Raw genomic sequence first — 16,580 nt, 5'->3', positions numbered from 1 at the left:
ACTCTTCATGTCTGAGATCTGAATATAATTAAAAGAATAAAGATCTCATCTGACAGACCAAAATTAGGTAAGAAAACGTAACTATCAATCTTTATATTTAAAAAATAAACTGGTAAAAGTTATCACAAAATAAAGTTGCATTAATTTGTAGACTGTGGGACAGATTTCAAACTGCTATATTATTGTTTAATTTTTATAGAAATCAAAGAACAATTGCCTTATATCAATATATTTCTGACTATATATATAATTCATATTGTGTGTATATGCCTTAGATGCACACAATTTGCATTAGATACTGATTATGGTTTCTAATTTAATTATTAACACAATTTTTATTTTGACTGTATGCTCTTTAAATGTAGTTGTCTGTAAGTTAATTATTTGGTTTTTGAGATATTTTAAAGTAAAAAAAATCACAAAAAGACTTTAGGCTTCATCTAAAGCTATAGTTTTTGATAAAATGCATATAAATAAGTCATGTCCAACTCTTTGCAACCTCATGGACTATACAGTCCATGGAATTCTCCAGGCCAGAATACTGGAGTAGGTAGCCGTTCTCTTCTCCAGGAGATCTTCCCAACCCAGAGATCAAACCCACGTCTCACACTGCAGGCAGATTCTTTACCCACTGAGACACAAGGGAAGCCTCAAATGCATATAAGAACAATAATAAATATGTCTTAAATTTTTAAAAAATATATAATGCAAAAGTGTGAACAAATTTGATATTATTTAATGCCAATTTCAGACTATTTTTAGATCTCTTTATGTCAGATGTCCCATGCTCAGTCTTTGGTCCTCTGTTTTTCTCTGTCTACTCTTACCCCCCTTGTCTTAACCAATTTTAAGGTTGATGATCTCCAAAATATTATTACCTCCAAACTCCTAAACTCCAGATTCATAGCCAGTGGCCTACCCTGCATCTTCACCTGGATGCCTCACAGACTTCTCAGATACACATACACAAAGCTTAACGCCTGTCTACCTTCCACATCCTACCAACAACCTTTGTCACCTTAGCTGATGTCGATTCATCCTTCCTATTATTCAGGCCAAAGTCTTGGGGACACTCTTGAATTCCCATTCCCATTTATCTTTAAAAGGATTAAGGATCCAAGCATGTATGACATCTTCTGGTATCCTCTGAGCCACCATCATTCTTTATCAAGATCACTATAATAGTTCCTGCCCTTGGTGCCTTCTGGTATATTCTCAGTAAAGCCTAGCCCTGATATTTTAAAAACATAAATCGAGTCATGACACTTCTTAAAACTGAAATGTCTCCCAAGTCACTCAGAGTAATAAAATTCTGTAAATAATGAGCCAAAACCTATATCTGTGTTGTCCAGTAGAGAAACCGCTAGTCATAGATGTCCACTGAACAACTGAAATATGGTTAGTATGAAATGAGATATGCTGTCAGTGTAAAACATATGAATTTCAAAGATTACATGTTGAAATGAAAACATTTTAGATAAATTGATTTATATTAGCTGCATTATTAAAGCTGAATTTACCTGTTTCTTTGTACCTTTATATTGTGGCTACAAGGAAATTAAAAATTACATTTTTATGGCTCTCATTGCATTTCTAATGGACAACTCTGTATTATATGATCTATTCATCATTCTTTTTCGGACTTCTCTTTTTAACTCTAACACCTTGCTCACTCTTTCCAGTTTTGTTGGTCTCTTTGTTGTTCTTTCAGTATGCTGAGCATGGTCCTACCTCAAGGTGATCAGAGCAATTTTAAGAGCCTGAGTTTCTCTCCTTGATATCTTCTTTGCTGATTTTCTCACTGCTGTCAGGTTTCTGCTCAAGTTTCACTTTCTCAGTTGAGATCACCTCTGATTGACCTATTTAATATGGTGACCCTCCCACTTTTACCCACTTTCATCTTTATTGTTTCTACAATACTTTTCACTCCCTAACATACTGTATACTTTATATATATACCACATTTAATATTTATAGTCTTTCTCACCTTTTCCCAGAATATAAGCACTACAAGTACAACCATTTAATTTGCTCACTCCTGTGTCCCATGTAACAAGATCAGTACTATTATTCAGTAAGAGACCAACAAATGTTTTTAAAACACTGTGTCTCTTCCCTGGCCATACCTTCACCACTAGATAGTCTGAGGAGTCAGAAGATACCTATCTGTAGCCTGCAATCCTCTCTTCTAGATAGATCATGCTGCAAACCTCTGTGAACCCAGAATTTCATTTCTCAAAACCCCACTCCACACCAAATATTTATTTAGGGTCAGTGATATCATCTTTCCCAGTTGTGTTCTGTCCACCAGACAACAGACTTTGCCACCAATGTGAGTACACCAAGGAAGGATGGGGTGGTCCAGGGCCAGATCTTTAAGGGGGACTGTATAGATCCTGGACGTGTGGGCCAGAGTGTCCATTCACTTCTGTGCAACGCCTCTCAGAATATGGATAGAACTAGGTGATGTAAGGGCTACAAGCTGAAGGCCAACTCTCTATATACGACCATAATCCTGAGGAGTCCCCAAAATTCTAACATTTCACTTGGCTTTCCAGGTTGTTATAAAGATATATCTGTCAAAGTGGGAGATAGAACTCATTTTATTGAATAATGGTTGCTTGATTTATAAGTAAATAATAAGCCACACAATATGTAAGTCTTCATTTATATTCTTATTCCAGGCCCAAAGGATAAACACACTACCACCAATCACCATGACAAGTATAATGCTAACAGAGCGAAGGTGGTGACAAAGTGGCGAGAGACACGTGAAACTACTCATGTCTGGCATCAAATCAGGCACTCTGAGCCACAATAGGAATTCCTGAGACACTGAGCACTTAGGATTGAAGAGATGAATGGAAAAGAGGGGTGAAAGATCAGCAGTGGCATGCATCATTTGCGTGCTACAGTGTGCTTTAAAACTATACCTGTCTGACATAGAATAGCTGTAGAGCCCTATGAGTTTTCCTCCAACCACTGTCAACAATGATTGAGCTAATATTTGTTTGCATTCTTAAAAGAGAGATCACAAACTCTTTTTAACATCATTTTATCCAAAATAAAATTATTTTATTCATTATAAAAACAATTTGTTTTTAGCTTGTATATAATAATTATCAAGTACTCTGGTTACAATGACGATGTCACTATGATAAAAGTTGGAATATAGGGTATAATCCATATTATTCATTCTTTGGCTAAAACGTGTTATAATATCCATCATTCTTCCTAACAAACTCATGATTAGTTCTAACTTCACCTAGGAAGTGGATCTTTTTTAATAAAAACTATAAAAATCTTTTGGCTTATCATAAGATAGAAGGTCACAGGGACAGGATTATTAGAGAAAACACAGGTGAGGCACAGTCAGGAAAAAGAAGAGGTTTATGAGCAAAGACAATGTCAGCAGAAATTCTGCAGTGTTTATTAGAGGGATAAACCCTTTGTAGCTATTAACTGAGAAAGATGTACCACTTGGCATGGGCTTTTTGGCCACACATTAGCAGAGGCTACAAATAACCTACAAATAATGAAGGCTCTAGTATTAAAAGTATTATAGATATGAGCAAAGAACAACAGTGAACATATAAAGATCAACTAATCATAGAAGAGGTTGCTCCAAGTGCCTTTAGCCACATGAGAAAGTAAGATATAACTAGGAACATCTTTGCATTCACATATTACTTAATGTATGTATGCATGTGTATATCTTTGAATTAACTACACTGTAAAATGTATGTACTTCTCATTCCAGAGGGTGCATTAAATTATTCTTAGAAACATTTTTATTATCTTCATGAAAAGTCAGGTTAAAAACAATAGTTACTCCTTTGACCAGATTCTGGGACTGGAGGGATTTACTGATTTAATTGAGATTTTTGTGTCTAAAATGAATCTCTTTCATTATCCATGCTGCTTATTTATTACACTCTGGTCTTGCAAAATAACACATGTAAGTTAAACATTAGCTTAACAAATAATTATTCTGCTATGGGAATACTGGGGTATCATGGTATGTTCATGTTGAGAGACCATATGTTCAAACCATTTTGAACAAAGCCACCCATGACTAGGTGATATCTAATTTATTCATGACAAATTTTATGATAATAATGATGGTAGAGATCCTATTCAGTTCATCCCAAACATCCCTTCTCCCTAGCCAGCTAATTATGTCAATATTAGAAGAAAGATTATAGAAAATCCCTCAGTCAAAAATTTATTGCTCTAGTCTTTTATATCCAGAGGGTCTCATGGAACCAAGTAATTTTTAAAGAATTATAGGAGATGAATATAAAATGTTATATTTAAAAGCCACAAATATGGCTTGAATTTGTCCTAGCTTCTTTTTGTTTGTTTTGTTTTGTTTCTGTTTGTGTTCTGGAATTTATAGTCACATTCTTGTAGGTACTCGTAATACCCTTCCATGAACAAATATCTTGAAACATCTCAGTAGGAAACTCCACTGCTGATGACATGAGCTACAAGGCATATTGATTGCAAGTAAAATTATAAGAAGAGACTTAGCAATGGCAAGGTTGCTTAATGCTGAAAAACAGCCAGTAACATAGTTTTGAGTTAATATTGGCAAGTCACTAGGCAATGTGGGTGAAAAGTCAAGAGATATCTAAGTGCCATTTAAGCTCACAATGTCTGATAAGGTCAAATAATCATGTTAGTTATCCATTGTTCCTCTCCTTTCAGCCACTAGAATGTGAACAGCATGGGCCTTTTACTTTCTAAAAACTATTTAAATAATAAAGACTATTTTGAAACAGATGGGCTTATCTAACAACTTCCCCAGTATTTATATATGTGTGTGTGTATATATATATATACACAACATTGCAGATGGTGACTGCAGCCATGAAATTAAAAGATGCCTACTCCTTGGAAGAAAAGTTATGACCAACCTAGATAGCATGTTGAAAAGCAGAGACATTACTTTGCCAACAAAGGTCCGTCTAGTCAAGCCTATGGTTTTTCCAGTGGTCATGTATGGATGGAAGAGTTGGACTGTGAAGAAAGCTGAGCGACGAAGAATTGATGCTTTTGAACTGTGGTGTTTGAGAAGACTCTTGAGAGTCCCTTGGACTGCAAGGAGATCCAATCAGTCCATTCTAAAGGAGATCAGCCCTGGGATTTCTTTGGAAGGAATGATGCTAAAGCTGAAACTCCAGTACTTTGGCCACCTCATGTGAAGAGTTGACACATTGGAAAAGACTCTGATGCTGGGAGGGATTGGGGGCAGGAGGAGAAGGGGACGACCGAGGATGAGATGGCTGGATGGCATCACGGACTCGATGGGCATGAGTCTGAGTGAACTCTGGGAGTTGGTGATGGACAGGGAGGCCTGGTGTGCTGCGGTTCATGGGGCCGCAAAGAGTTGGACACGACTGAGCGACTGAACTGAACTGAACACACACATATATATATACATATCTTATATATGTACATATATATCTTACCTCTTCAACTTCTGATTTATTCCTAAATTACAGAATATTGTTTCTGTGTATGTTATAGCCATTAGTATAGACCCTGGCACTGAACAGATGGCTGTTGAATGAAAAAGTAAAATTCAATGCTTAAAGTTTTTTTAGGTATTATTTTTCATGGAAAATGATTCAATTAATTTTCTGATAATTAAAAAAACACATTATTTGAACAACACAATCATGACTGTGTCCAAGGACCACAACTGTAAATAGAAATCATTAGAATGCATCAGAAAAGAGGAAACTCAGGCTCTGGTTCTGGTTCAGTTATGTTTAGTCTTAGGAAACTGCCTATTTTGTCAACTGAAGACTGAATGCCTACCAATATTCACCCACAGATATCCCTCTCCTTGTGGTGTAAGCTGCTGCTGACTAAAACTGATTTTCATTGTCAGTGTATGCTTCCACAGAGACTTTGTTCGTGTGAATACTACTGACAATCATTAAATCCTTAAATGCTTCAAAACACATCTAATCCAAGGAACAATTTGATGTCCATGCCACTGGATGATGAAATAAAAATAAATGGAAAAATGAAAGAAATTTGACCAACTTCTCATCCCATATTAGCAGTAAACCTAGGGGGGAAAATGTATGGTTTGTTCTGAAGGACATAAATTTATAACCATTTCCTCTTACATAATACTTAAAGAAAAAAAAATGTGAAAACTGCAGTTATACACTTTCCAGGATTTGGTTGCCATTCAACCAAAAATTAGAAGAGATTGTACTGATTCACTGGGCTTTCTATTTACCTTCAGATGATTCCAGAAAAATCAGTCTTTATTGTTCCTAAATTTCTGTTGCATTTCACATTTCCTATAACCACTGTTCCTTTTTTTATTTGAAACCATCCCCTTATTCTTTAATTGTAGTTGATTTTCTCTAATTTGGTACTTAGTGAGAATAGTGAATAGTTCCTTAAATTTTCATTTACCTTAAAATTCAGGTGATTGCAGTACCTCACAATTTCTGAATATTTAATCAGGGGTTAGGGACAATTTTGCACACATTAAAAATAATAATACATTTTGGCTAGATGCATAAAATGTTGTTTTCTAGATTTTTTTTCTACTCAACTTATATACCAAATCCTTGTTATTTTTCTTTAACATAAGCATCTTTGAAATACACTTTTTTTTGTTAAGACTTTCTGTAGCAAACCAAAATAGTTCTGAATTCTTAACTTCTACTCTAGTGTCTCTAATGTACTCACATTTAATTAGATATCATACACAAGTATTCCAAACTGACATTTTAATATTCTTTTATAATTATTTAAAATATGCAAAACTATTGAAATTTATTGTTTCTGGACCAAGGTGTGGACTGAGAAGATCCTGAGTTTGCTCCCTTTTGTGGACCCACTGAAACTACAACTATATACACAACAATTATCTCTCAAAACTACCTGAAGGCTAGCAGAACAGGTCTTCCACAACTAAGGATATAGAGAAAAGGACACATTGAGATCGGTAGGTTGGGCAGATGTGGTCTGATCAGAACTCTTGCTCTTGGTGTGGCCATGCATGCATGCTAAGTCGCCTCAGTCATGTCCAACTCTGTGGGACCCTATGGACAGCAGCCCACCAGGCTCCTCCATTCACAGGATTCTCCCGGCAAGAATACTGGAGTGGGCTGCCATTTCCTTCTCCAGTGGCCATGCATAAGTAGTGATATATCACAACCATGAAGGTTGCCCCTGAGAAGCAAGGGATCTGATCCCCACATAAAGCTTTCTAGGCTGGGCTTGCACTGGGAAGATAAAACTCCGTAACACTGACTTTAAAAATCAGCAGAGCTTACATCTGGAAGAGCAGGAGGACTAGGGGAACCAAGATTCAATTCTTGAAGGGATTGCACATGAACATCATAGCAAACTAAAACCAAAATCCTACACTGCATACACAAAACATAAATTTTTTAAAAATGCAAATATGCCACTAAAGAAAATCATCAAACTGCAAGGGAATAGGATAAGAGAAGGATAAAGGAACAGAGAAGAAGTATAAAATCAATCAGAAAACAACCAAATGGCAAAAAGCATACCTGTCAAAAATTATGTTAAATGTGAACAGATTAAATGGCCCCAGTCAAAAGACATAAGGTGGCTGAATGGAGGGAAAAAAGAAAAAAAGAAAATAGACTAACCAACAATTCCACCCCCACAAAGGAAGTGCTCATATATGAGCAGCTTATACAAAACTCATTTCAGATCTAAATATATATATATACGCACAGAGTAAAAGTGAAAATATAGATAAAAGATATCTCATGCAAAAGGAATCAAAAAGAGAGCTAGAATAACAATATTTATATTAGACAAAATACAATTTAAAACAAAGACTTTAACAAGAGACAAATAGGGACATTACATAATGATAAGGGTTTAATCTAACAAGAAGTGTAAAACTTGTAAATATTTATACACCCAACACAGAACCTAAATAAAGAAAATATAAAGGCATGAATAGAGATTTTTATAGTATTTATAATCAAATAATAGTAGGGCTGACCTACATCAATGGATAGATTATCCAGACCAAAAAGCAATAAGGGAACATTGGACTTAATGACACACTCTATCATAAAAAGTTAATAGATATATAGAGAACATTCCACCCTAAAATAGCAGAAAAAAACATTTTTTCCTCAGGGGATCTTCCAAATCCAAGGATTAAACTCACATCTCCTGCATCTCCTGAATTACAAGTGAATTCCTTATAGCTGAGCCACTGAGGAAGTCCTCATGTACTGGAAGAATTCTGAATTTCCATACTACACAAAAGGAGACAAGACCATACAATGGAGAAAAGATAATTTCTTCAGTAACTGGTGGTGGTAAATATAGGACCAAAAACCATAAAATTCCTATAGGAAATTATAGGCAAATATAAATCTTTGACATAAATCATAGCAATAATTTGTTTGGGTATGTCACCTAAGGCAAAGTGAACCAAAGCAAAAATGAACAAATGGGACCTAACTACACTTAAAAGACTTTGAAAATAAAAATAAAACTTAAATAAAAAGACAACCTACTTAATTGAAGAAAATATTTGCAAATATATGACTGATAAGAATTTAATATTCATAATATTAAAGAGCTCATATAGCTCAATAACTAATAAACAACTCAATTTAAAACATACAGTAGAAAACCTGAATAGGCATTTTTCCAAAGAAGGTATAAAGATGGCCAATAGGCACATAAAGAGATGCTCAACATTGCTAATCAACAGAGAAATGCAAATCAAAACCACAATGAGAGATTATTTCACACTTGTCAGAATGACTATCATCAAAAAGTCTACGAATAACACATGTTGGTGAAGATGTGGAGAAAAAGGAACTCATGTACATTGCTGAAAGGTGTGCCAATTTGAGGAACCACTATGGAAAACACTAAGGAGGTTCCTCAAAAAAGTGAAAATATAACTACCATATGATCAAGGATTTCCACTCCTGGGTATATATCTGAAGAAAACACAAACACTATTTTGAAAAGATACATGCACCCCAATCTCCATGAAACTATGAGTTATAGTCACCAAGACATGGAAGAGTGTCTAGTGTTCATCAATAGATAAATGGATAATGTGAGGTATACGTACACACATGTATGTATACATATGTGTACATATATACATCTGCACACACATACACATATACACACACATACATACATACATACATACACACAAAGGAATATTAGCCATAAAAAAGAATGAAATTTGGTATTTGCAAAGACATGGATGGACGTAGAAGGTGTTATGCTAAGCAAAATAAGTTAGATAAAACAAATACTATATATTACAATTTATATATGGAATCTAAAACATAAAACAAACACATTAACATATGATAACAGAAACAGACTCACAGACAGAAAATAAACTAGAGGGGAGTGGGGAAGTAAGAGGGGAAAGATAGGAATAGGAGTTTGAGAGTCACAAATTACTATGTATAAATAAATGTTGCAAGAATACAGCACCAAGTATATAGCCCACGTTTTATAGTAAATTTAAATGGAGCATAAGGTACTAAAAATATTGCCATTATGTCACAAGTCTGAAACTAATATAATATTATTAAATCAAATATACTTCAATTAAAAATACTGACTGTCAGTACTTTTATACATCTGAGACTACACATGAATCAAAGCATTGCAGTATTTATTTTTATTCACACATGATGTATATATTCTCCACAGAGAACAAATTGGTTTGGATAATACAGCCCAGTGTTTTAATTTAGGTGCTGCAGTTTAATTTGACTCTTGTCTCCATTAGTTATTGACCTTGCACAACTTATCTAGTCTTATTTTCTCTTCTGAAATACAGGACAAATTTCTGCTAAATGCTCAAAAGCTGAAGATTTTCAAAAGATGATCAATGTCTTCAACATATTATTTTTAGTTGTTATAAAAAATTATAAATATTTTGTGTAGTTTAGGAATGCAAGCAAATAACACTCAAGGAAATACACATCTGATATTATAGTTGATAATTTAAAAGTGGTGCTGCACAGTACATAAAGTTGTAGACTTCTGTCAGACTGCCTGTTATGGACTAAATGATGGCTCCTTTAGCCTGTATGTTGAAATCTTAACTCCCCATATATTAGAATGTGACTGTATTTGAAGTTTGGTCTCTAGAAAGTTAATCAAATTAAAATGAGGTCATTAGGGAGGCCATAACAAAATAACTGACAGCTCCCTGGTGACTCAAATTGCAAAGAATTCGCCTGCAATGTGAGAGACTCAGGTTTGATCCCTGGATTGGGAAGATTCCCTGGAGAAGGGAGGAATTTCTCTATTTATAAAGGAATAACTATGTATTACCAAAGTTCAGATGAGAGAATTACTTGACACCATTTCAATCTACAATTGAGTTACAATATAGTTTCACATTTGAGGTCTTTTATAAATATGAATTTTCCACTCTCAAAATGTAAAGGAGGAATATGTGTCCTCATGAAATGACTATAATAACAGCTGCCCCTCCTACAAAGCATCTGGGAAATGGCCTTTGAGGATTCAGAAGTTAGAGGTAACTGCTTTTGTGACTGGTCTGTTGTTATTTTTAAATGAAAAGGGTGAGCAGTTGCAGAAATAGTACAGCCAAAGTACCAAGCTTGAATTTGACAAGCCTGCCAAGATACACTTTAATATCTTTGTAAATATTTGCTGGTAAAAACGGAAAACAAAAGGCTTAATTAATTCATAAAGAATAAATACTTTCTTGAGTCATCTTTGCTGGTGACAAGGTCTTATGTTACTTACAATGTTCTTAATGTTCACTTCAAACAAACAGCATACTATGTACCTACAGCCATCTGTAGGTACAGTTAGGACTGTACCTACACAATCATGATATGAATTGAGATGAGGGTCTTGAAAATAGGCACTAAAATGCTCTTCATATTTAGCATCCTTATCCAAGTCAAAACTTTCTAAGTGGATATTAACTATTTCTGATAACTATATTAACTCATATTTATTTAGGGTTTTCTGTGTGTGAAATTTTTATAGGTCTTATATCATGTCCTAGTCACATCAACTCATTAAGTGCTATTATCTCTATTTCAGAGATGAAGAAACTAAAGTTAACTAATATACCCAAAGTAACATAGACAAAAAAAGTGAATGAAGAAATAAAAAACAAAGATTTGTCTTATTTCAGAGCTCTAAAATTCCAATCATTTCAGATATAGCTTTGGAAAATTGGTGTCAATTACTCCTTGAAAAGTAACAACCATTGCAATATGGGCTAAATTTTGACTTAGAAATACCATACTCTAAGTTTTCTTTATGAAAAAAAGTAAGCCAGAACACATTTCAAAAGAAACTACAATAAGATCGTGGTATTTCTAGATTCAAAATATATTAAGATGTACAAAAATAAACTTAAAAATTTTAAGGAGTATTTAGCCTCCAATTAAAATAAATAAATTTATATTTTTTTTAAAAAAAGAGTATTTTCAAAGGTGCCAAGAAACTAGAGCTCTTTTCAAATGGATATGCACAATCAAATGAGACTCTATACATTAATACACAATATAAATATAACAAAACAGTGCTAATGTAAAAGGGCTCAGTGTCATTACCAGATGGAAAAAGCAAGTTATTTGGAGAGTTACTTCTTAGCTATATTGCCCACATCATAATACGTGGCTAAATATGTGTTCTTAATCAACTTTTTGAGAAAAAACATTACAGTCCATTATGTTTATTTAATTTGGAAACTAAACAAATTTATACCTTACGATTTGACACATAGCAGACATTTAATAAATATGCACTTGACTTTCTTTTCTCAAAAAAGTTCTTAAGTCTCTGATTTTAGCCTCAACCATACATGCATTGATGCATCCATGCATCTGTCCATTCATCTATCCAACCATCCGTCCAACTACTCATTAAACAGCTGTCTATTATGTATCTAATATGTAAGAAGTACTGTTCGAGGTGCTGGAGACACAGTGGTACTCAGAACAGACATGGTCTAACTTTCATGGCGGTTACTTCCTTCATCACTTCCAATACTAGTCTAATGACTAGACTGGCATTTAGGGGAAAAAAAAAAGTTTAACCAAGAAAGGTATATAATGACTTGAAAGCTTACTATTATATATGTGTTTCTTTATGCATAAATTGTTATTTTAGAACCTCATTCATTGAACATCTCTTTATTTTATATAAGGTTATTTCATATTCTGTCACAAATTTCTCCCTTCCATTTCTGAGAAAGAATTTACATTTTTCTTTTGACACAATTTCTAATCAAGAGATATGCTTTTTTATATGTCTGTGTATGTGTGTTTTCAGCAGCCTCAAATAAACAACTTCACTCTTAAATATTCCCCATCTTTTTTTCTCCTTTTACTGAAATTTTACAATGAAGAAATAACTAGTGTCCTCTAAGATAGCAAATATATTACTTACAAGGTACAAAGTATATTGATTTCAAAGTATTTTTTAGCTACCACAGGTTTTATCTATTTTGGCTTCATTCATTCAAAAAAGTGTATTTATAGTTTATTAGAAGCTAAGCTGTGTTTGGAGGTTAAGTACACAGGAATCTAGGATCTAGTTTCGGGTTTTCTAATACACTTTCCTGAAAATCTCTTTGAAATACACATTCTTTTCAAATTTCTTGGAGAAATTTCATATTCTGAATGTGAAGCAAAAAGTTTATAAAATAACTTGAAACATCTAATTATACCAGATAGAAAGGATATTAGCACAAATCACTATTGCCATGTCAAAATGGTTCAAGAAGCAATTGGAAGAGATCCTACTCGGCTACTCACTGGGAAATCTGAATTTCAAAAATGATTAATTATAACAAATGATTGAGTTCAATGAATACATTTAAATTTATGAAATCAAAATAATATTGAATAAAATGAATTAGTTACCTTTGGAAAGTAATATAGAACTAATTAATTTTCTTAAAATAATAGTACATAAAAGCAAATAATCAAGCATTCATTGCTTTTTCTATATGAGTTATAACACTGAGTAACTGAATACTAGATCAAAGGCACGCATTTGTAAACTATTCCAACTAATAAAGAAGAAAAAAGTTTAAATGAGTATTAATATTGGTTTATTAATTGTAACAAATACAGCATACTTATGTAAGATGTTAACAATAGAGAAAACTGAGTGATCTACATGGAAACTCGAGTGTTTCTTTACAACTTTTTTATAAACCTAAAACTCCTAAAAATAAAATTTATTTTAAAAATTAGAGAAGTGTAAATCTGAATTTTTTATATTTAATGGTTCTAGGTATATAGTACCTAGACTGGTCATTGGTCTAGATATTGGTCATTGCAAATGTTATCACAGTGATGGAGGAAATTAGTAGGAGGTGATTCTCCATGGTTCTTCTGCATGCCTTGTGTCAGCTTTTGTTCCAGATTAACTTTTTAAGGATGTGTGTAGCAACAGGATTGGAATAGTTTTCCCCTCCAGGGCAGAGGGCAAATTTGCTAGCAGTCCTCTTTTGAACAGTGACATTTCCTAAGCTCAGAGTTCCATTGTGACACAAACCCATTTTGTGTTCACTTCCCTGTCACCCTCATGGGAACTGCCCCAGGAGAGAGGGGAAACAATGTCATCATGAAGTGATGCTGACTGCTCTGCTATGGAGTCTCAACTCCTCCACCAATACAAGTGCCAGGCTAACCTGTTAGTTTGCAAGCAGGCAAAAACCTCGAAACTTTGACAGTTCTCACCAACAGTCATTATGCACCTCTGGCTGAACACATCACCACCTATGGTTTTGCCAAAGGAATTAAATATGAATATGATGAAGTCTCAGAATCCAGCTGCCAATTTGGAGGACTCAGAGAGGACAGAACATGCTGAACTCTACCATGAAAAAACAAGCAACCAGCCAAACAACAAACAAAAACGGTGATTCTGGAAAACTCAACAAAAGTAGTCTTCCATTATTATAAATCTTGAAAAAAAAAACAACTTTATAAAATCCAGCAATACTGTCTTGCGATGCATACATCACAAGAAAGTAACTTTATATAAGTAAGGCTGGTGGTTACTTTTGTAGAGAAATGGGTTTGAGACTAGGAGGAGGTACATGGTTGAGTTTCTGGGGATGGTTCGCAAAATACTGTTTCTTGATGTAGACTAATATTTATGAGAGTGTATGCCTCTATAAACTCCTTAGTTTTTGCTTTGTGGCATTTTCAGTATTTGTGTTGCATTTGTAGCATACAGGTTATGAAAATAAGTGATTACTTGGGAAACACAAGGGAGCAAATAAAAGTGTCTCTATATCTCCATATTTTATCTACTTGATACCTGAAATTTGGGAATCAATTTCAAATTGCATGATATCTCTTGTTATCAAATCCTCTATCTTCAGACTCAAGAACTGAATATGTTAGTAAGGTATGTTTGTACAATCTCGGAAGAAAAATAGTATGTCTTATGGCAAAGTGCCTTGAGAGAATCTGGTGTGTTCACAAGTCTCAAAGTCCCAAACTGAAAATGAGGCCAGGAAGACAGGAGATCCAATTGGAAAAGAAAGAAATGTAGAAATTCAAAATTTTTATCTTTCAAGCAATGGGGATTTAATGGCACTGTATACAGGGAAATTAAGTTCTGATTTGTTTTGTAGAATTATCAGCCTGGCTGCAATGTTAAAGTAGAGCAGGCTGATGAAAGACTGGTGGAGAAAGAAAAGTATGAAAATTCTTGCCAAGCAAAAGATGATGGTGGCAGTGAATAGAAAGTAAACTAGGATGAGATTCCAGCCATTTTTCGGAGGTGGAACAAGTATTTTAGTGACCTACTGGATATGGGAATTAAAGAAAAAAAACAAAACAGGAAATCATTGGCAGTTTGTTTAGCTTGGGAGATTTGATAGATGGTGCTATTGTTAACTAGGGTAAAGAACAAGTTTGTTAAGTGACTTTCCCAAAATATTATATGAACATTTGCTTTTCTGAAGCTAAATTAACATATTCTTATTCGAGATTATTTCAAATAATATTATCATCTGCATATCTGTTAAATCTGATATATGCTTCTGTGTTTTTATTTTTAACTTAAAACTAATTGTTAGTAGCTGTGACTTAATATATATTTATGGTATAAGTTTAAACAGCCCAGAACATAGATATCAAGCAGTGGTTCTCAGTCAGATGTGTTTCACTCTCCTTGGGACATCTGGCAATGTCTGAGCCTCCCAGGTAACTCAGTGGTAAAGAATCTGCCTGCCAATGCAAGAGATGTGAGTTTGATCCCTGCACTGGGAAAATCTCCTGGAGAAGGAAATGGGAACCTATTCCAGTATTCTTGCCTGGAAAATCCCATGGACAGAGAAGGCTGGCGGGCTACAGTTCATGGGGTCACAAAAGAGTTGGACACAACTGAACAACTAAACGACAGGACCAGGAATGGAGACATCTATAGTTGTCTCACCTGGGGTAGGCTGGCATCTCGTGGGTTAAGATCTGGGATGCCAATAAACAGCATACATGCACATGACAGCCCTTGTCCACCCCCAACAGAGAATCTTCAGATCCAAACTCTCAACAGTGCCAAGACTGAAAAACCCTCCTATAGATTTATTGAGAGGCAATTGTTTAATTTTATTGCTTATGAGTTTTCTAGAAGTAGTGAAAATTAATAGCATCCACTAATGTAATGTTAACAATCCATAAAACATATATACACTATGAAGAGGATTTACATGGATATTACTATAATGTCTATTTTCTTAACCTAAAGTTATCATTATACATATCCATAAAAATAAGCATGTAGAAAAAATAGATATAAACTAGCAATATAGATTGACAGAGAAGGCTGCATGGATAATGGATGGACAGATAAATAAATATCTATTCATATAGGTAAATTATACAAAAAAAAGCATTTTTCTTTCTTCTTTTCCCACTTCATAACCTAATTTTGCAGTAGCAGAACTTTTTGTATTGATTTTTTTTTTCATTCACTGTTTAAATAGCTTGCCTAATGCAACTGAAGGACATTAAGGCTAAGATATTATATTTAGAAACAAATTTATAAATAAAGTCAGGTATTTTCTTAATAGATAAAATTTCCCTTTGTTTCTGAGAAGGAATTTTTTGGCTAAAAAGTTATATTTTTTAGCTTGGTCTCCAAGCGATACTTAGTAACCTCAGTTGCTCAGTAACTCAATAACTATGCTTGGCAACTAGAGACATGATATACTTATCAATGCCAGAGATGTTGATATCTTTCTCATCTCCTAGAGAATGAAGAAGAGCACTCACTCCTCATTTGTATCACTTTCTTCATTGTCTATACCTACATTATCATAGCACTAATGCTTCATATGCACATTACAACTTATAAAGTTCTTCAACATAAATATCACATTGAGCCTTCAATTGGCAACTTCTGAAATAATTAACTAAGTTTCGAAAGATTTTATTATAATTACGTTAAACTCCAAAATGTGTTAAGTATTTAAGTTCATGAACTACAGGAATCTTAGAAAGGAACTGATATTAATACAATTACATCATAGATGACATTTAACATTCTTAAAT

General features: G+C 34.0%; 1 protein-coding gene across 4 annotated transcripts in view; it reads right to left on the bottom strand.

The window, feature by feature from the left end:
- The window catches only part of ERBB4 (erb-b2 receptor tyrosine kinase 4), a 1,297,156-nt gene that overhangs the window by 589,951 nt on the left and 690,625 nt on the right, over positions 1-16,580 (bottom strand). The window lies entirely within an intron of this gene.

This window comes from Capra hircus, chromosome 2 (assembly GCF_001704415.2).
Source record: "Capra hircus breed San Clemente chromosome 2, ASM170441v1, whole genome shotgun sequence".
Classification (NCBI taxonomy): Eukaryota; Metazoa; Chordata; class Mammalia; order Artiodactyla; family Bovidae; genus Capra; species Capra hircus.
Note: the sequence above shows the minus strand (reverse complement) of the source record. Positions and strands in the feature narration are given on the sequence as shown.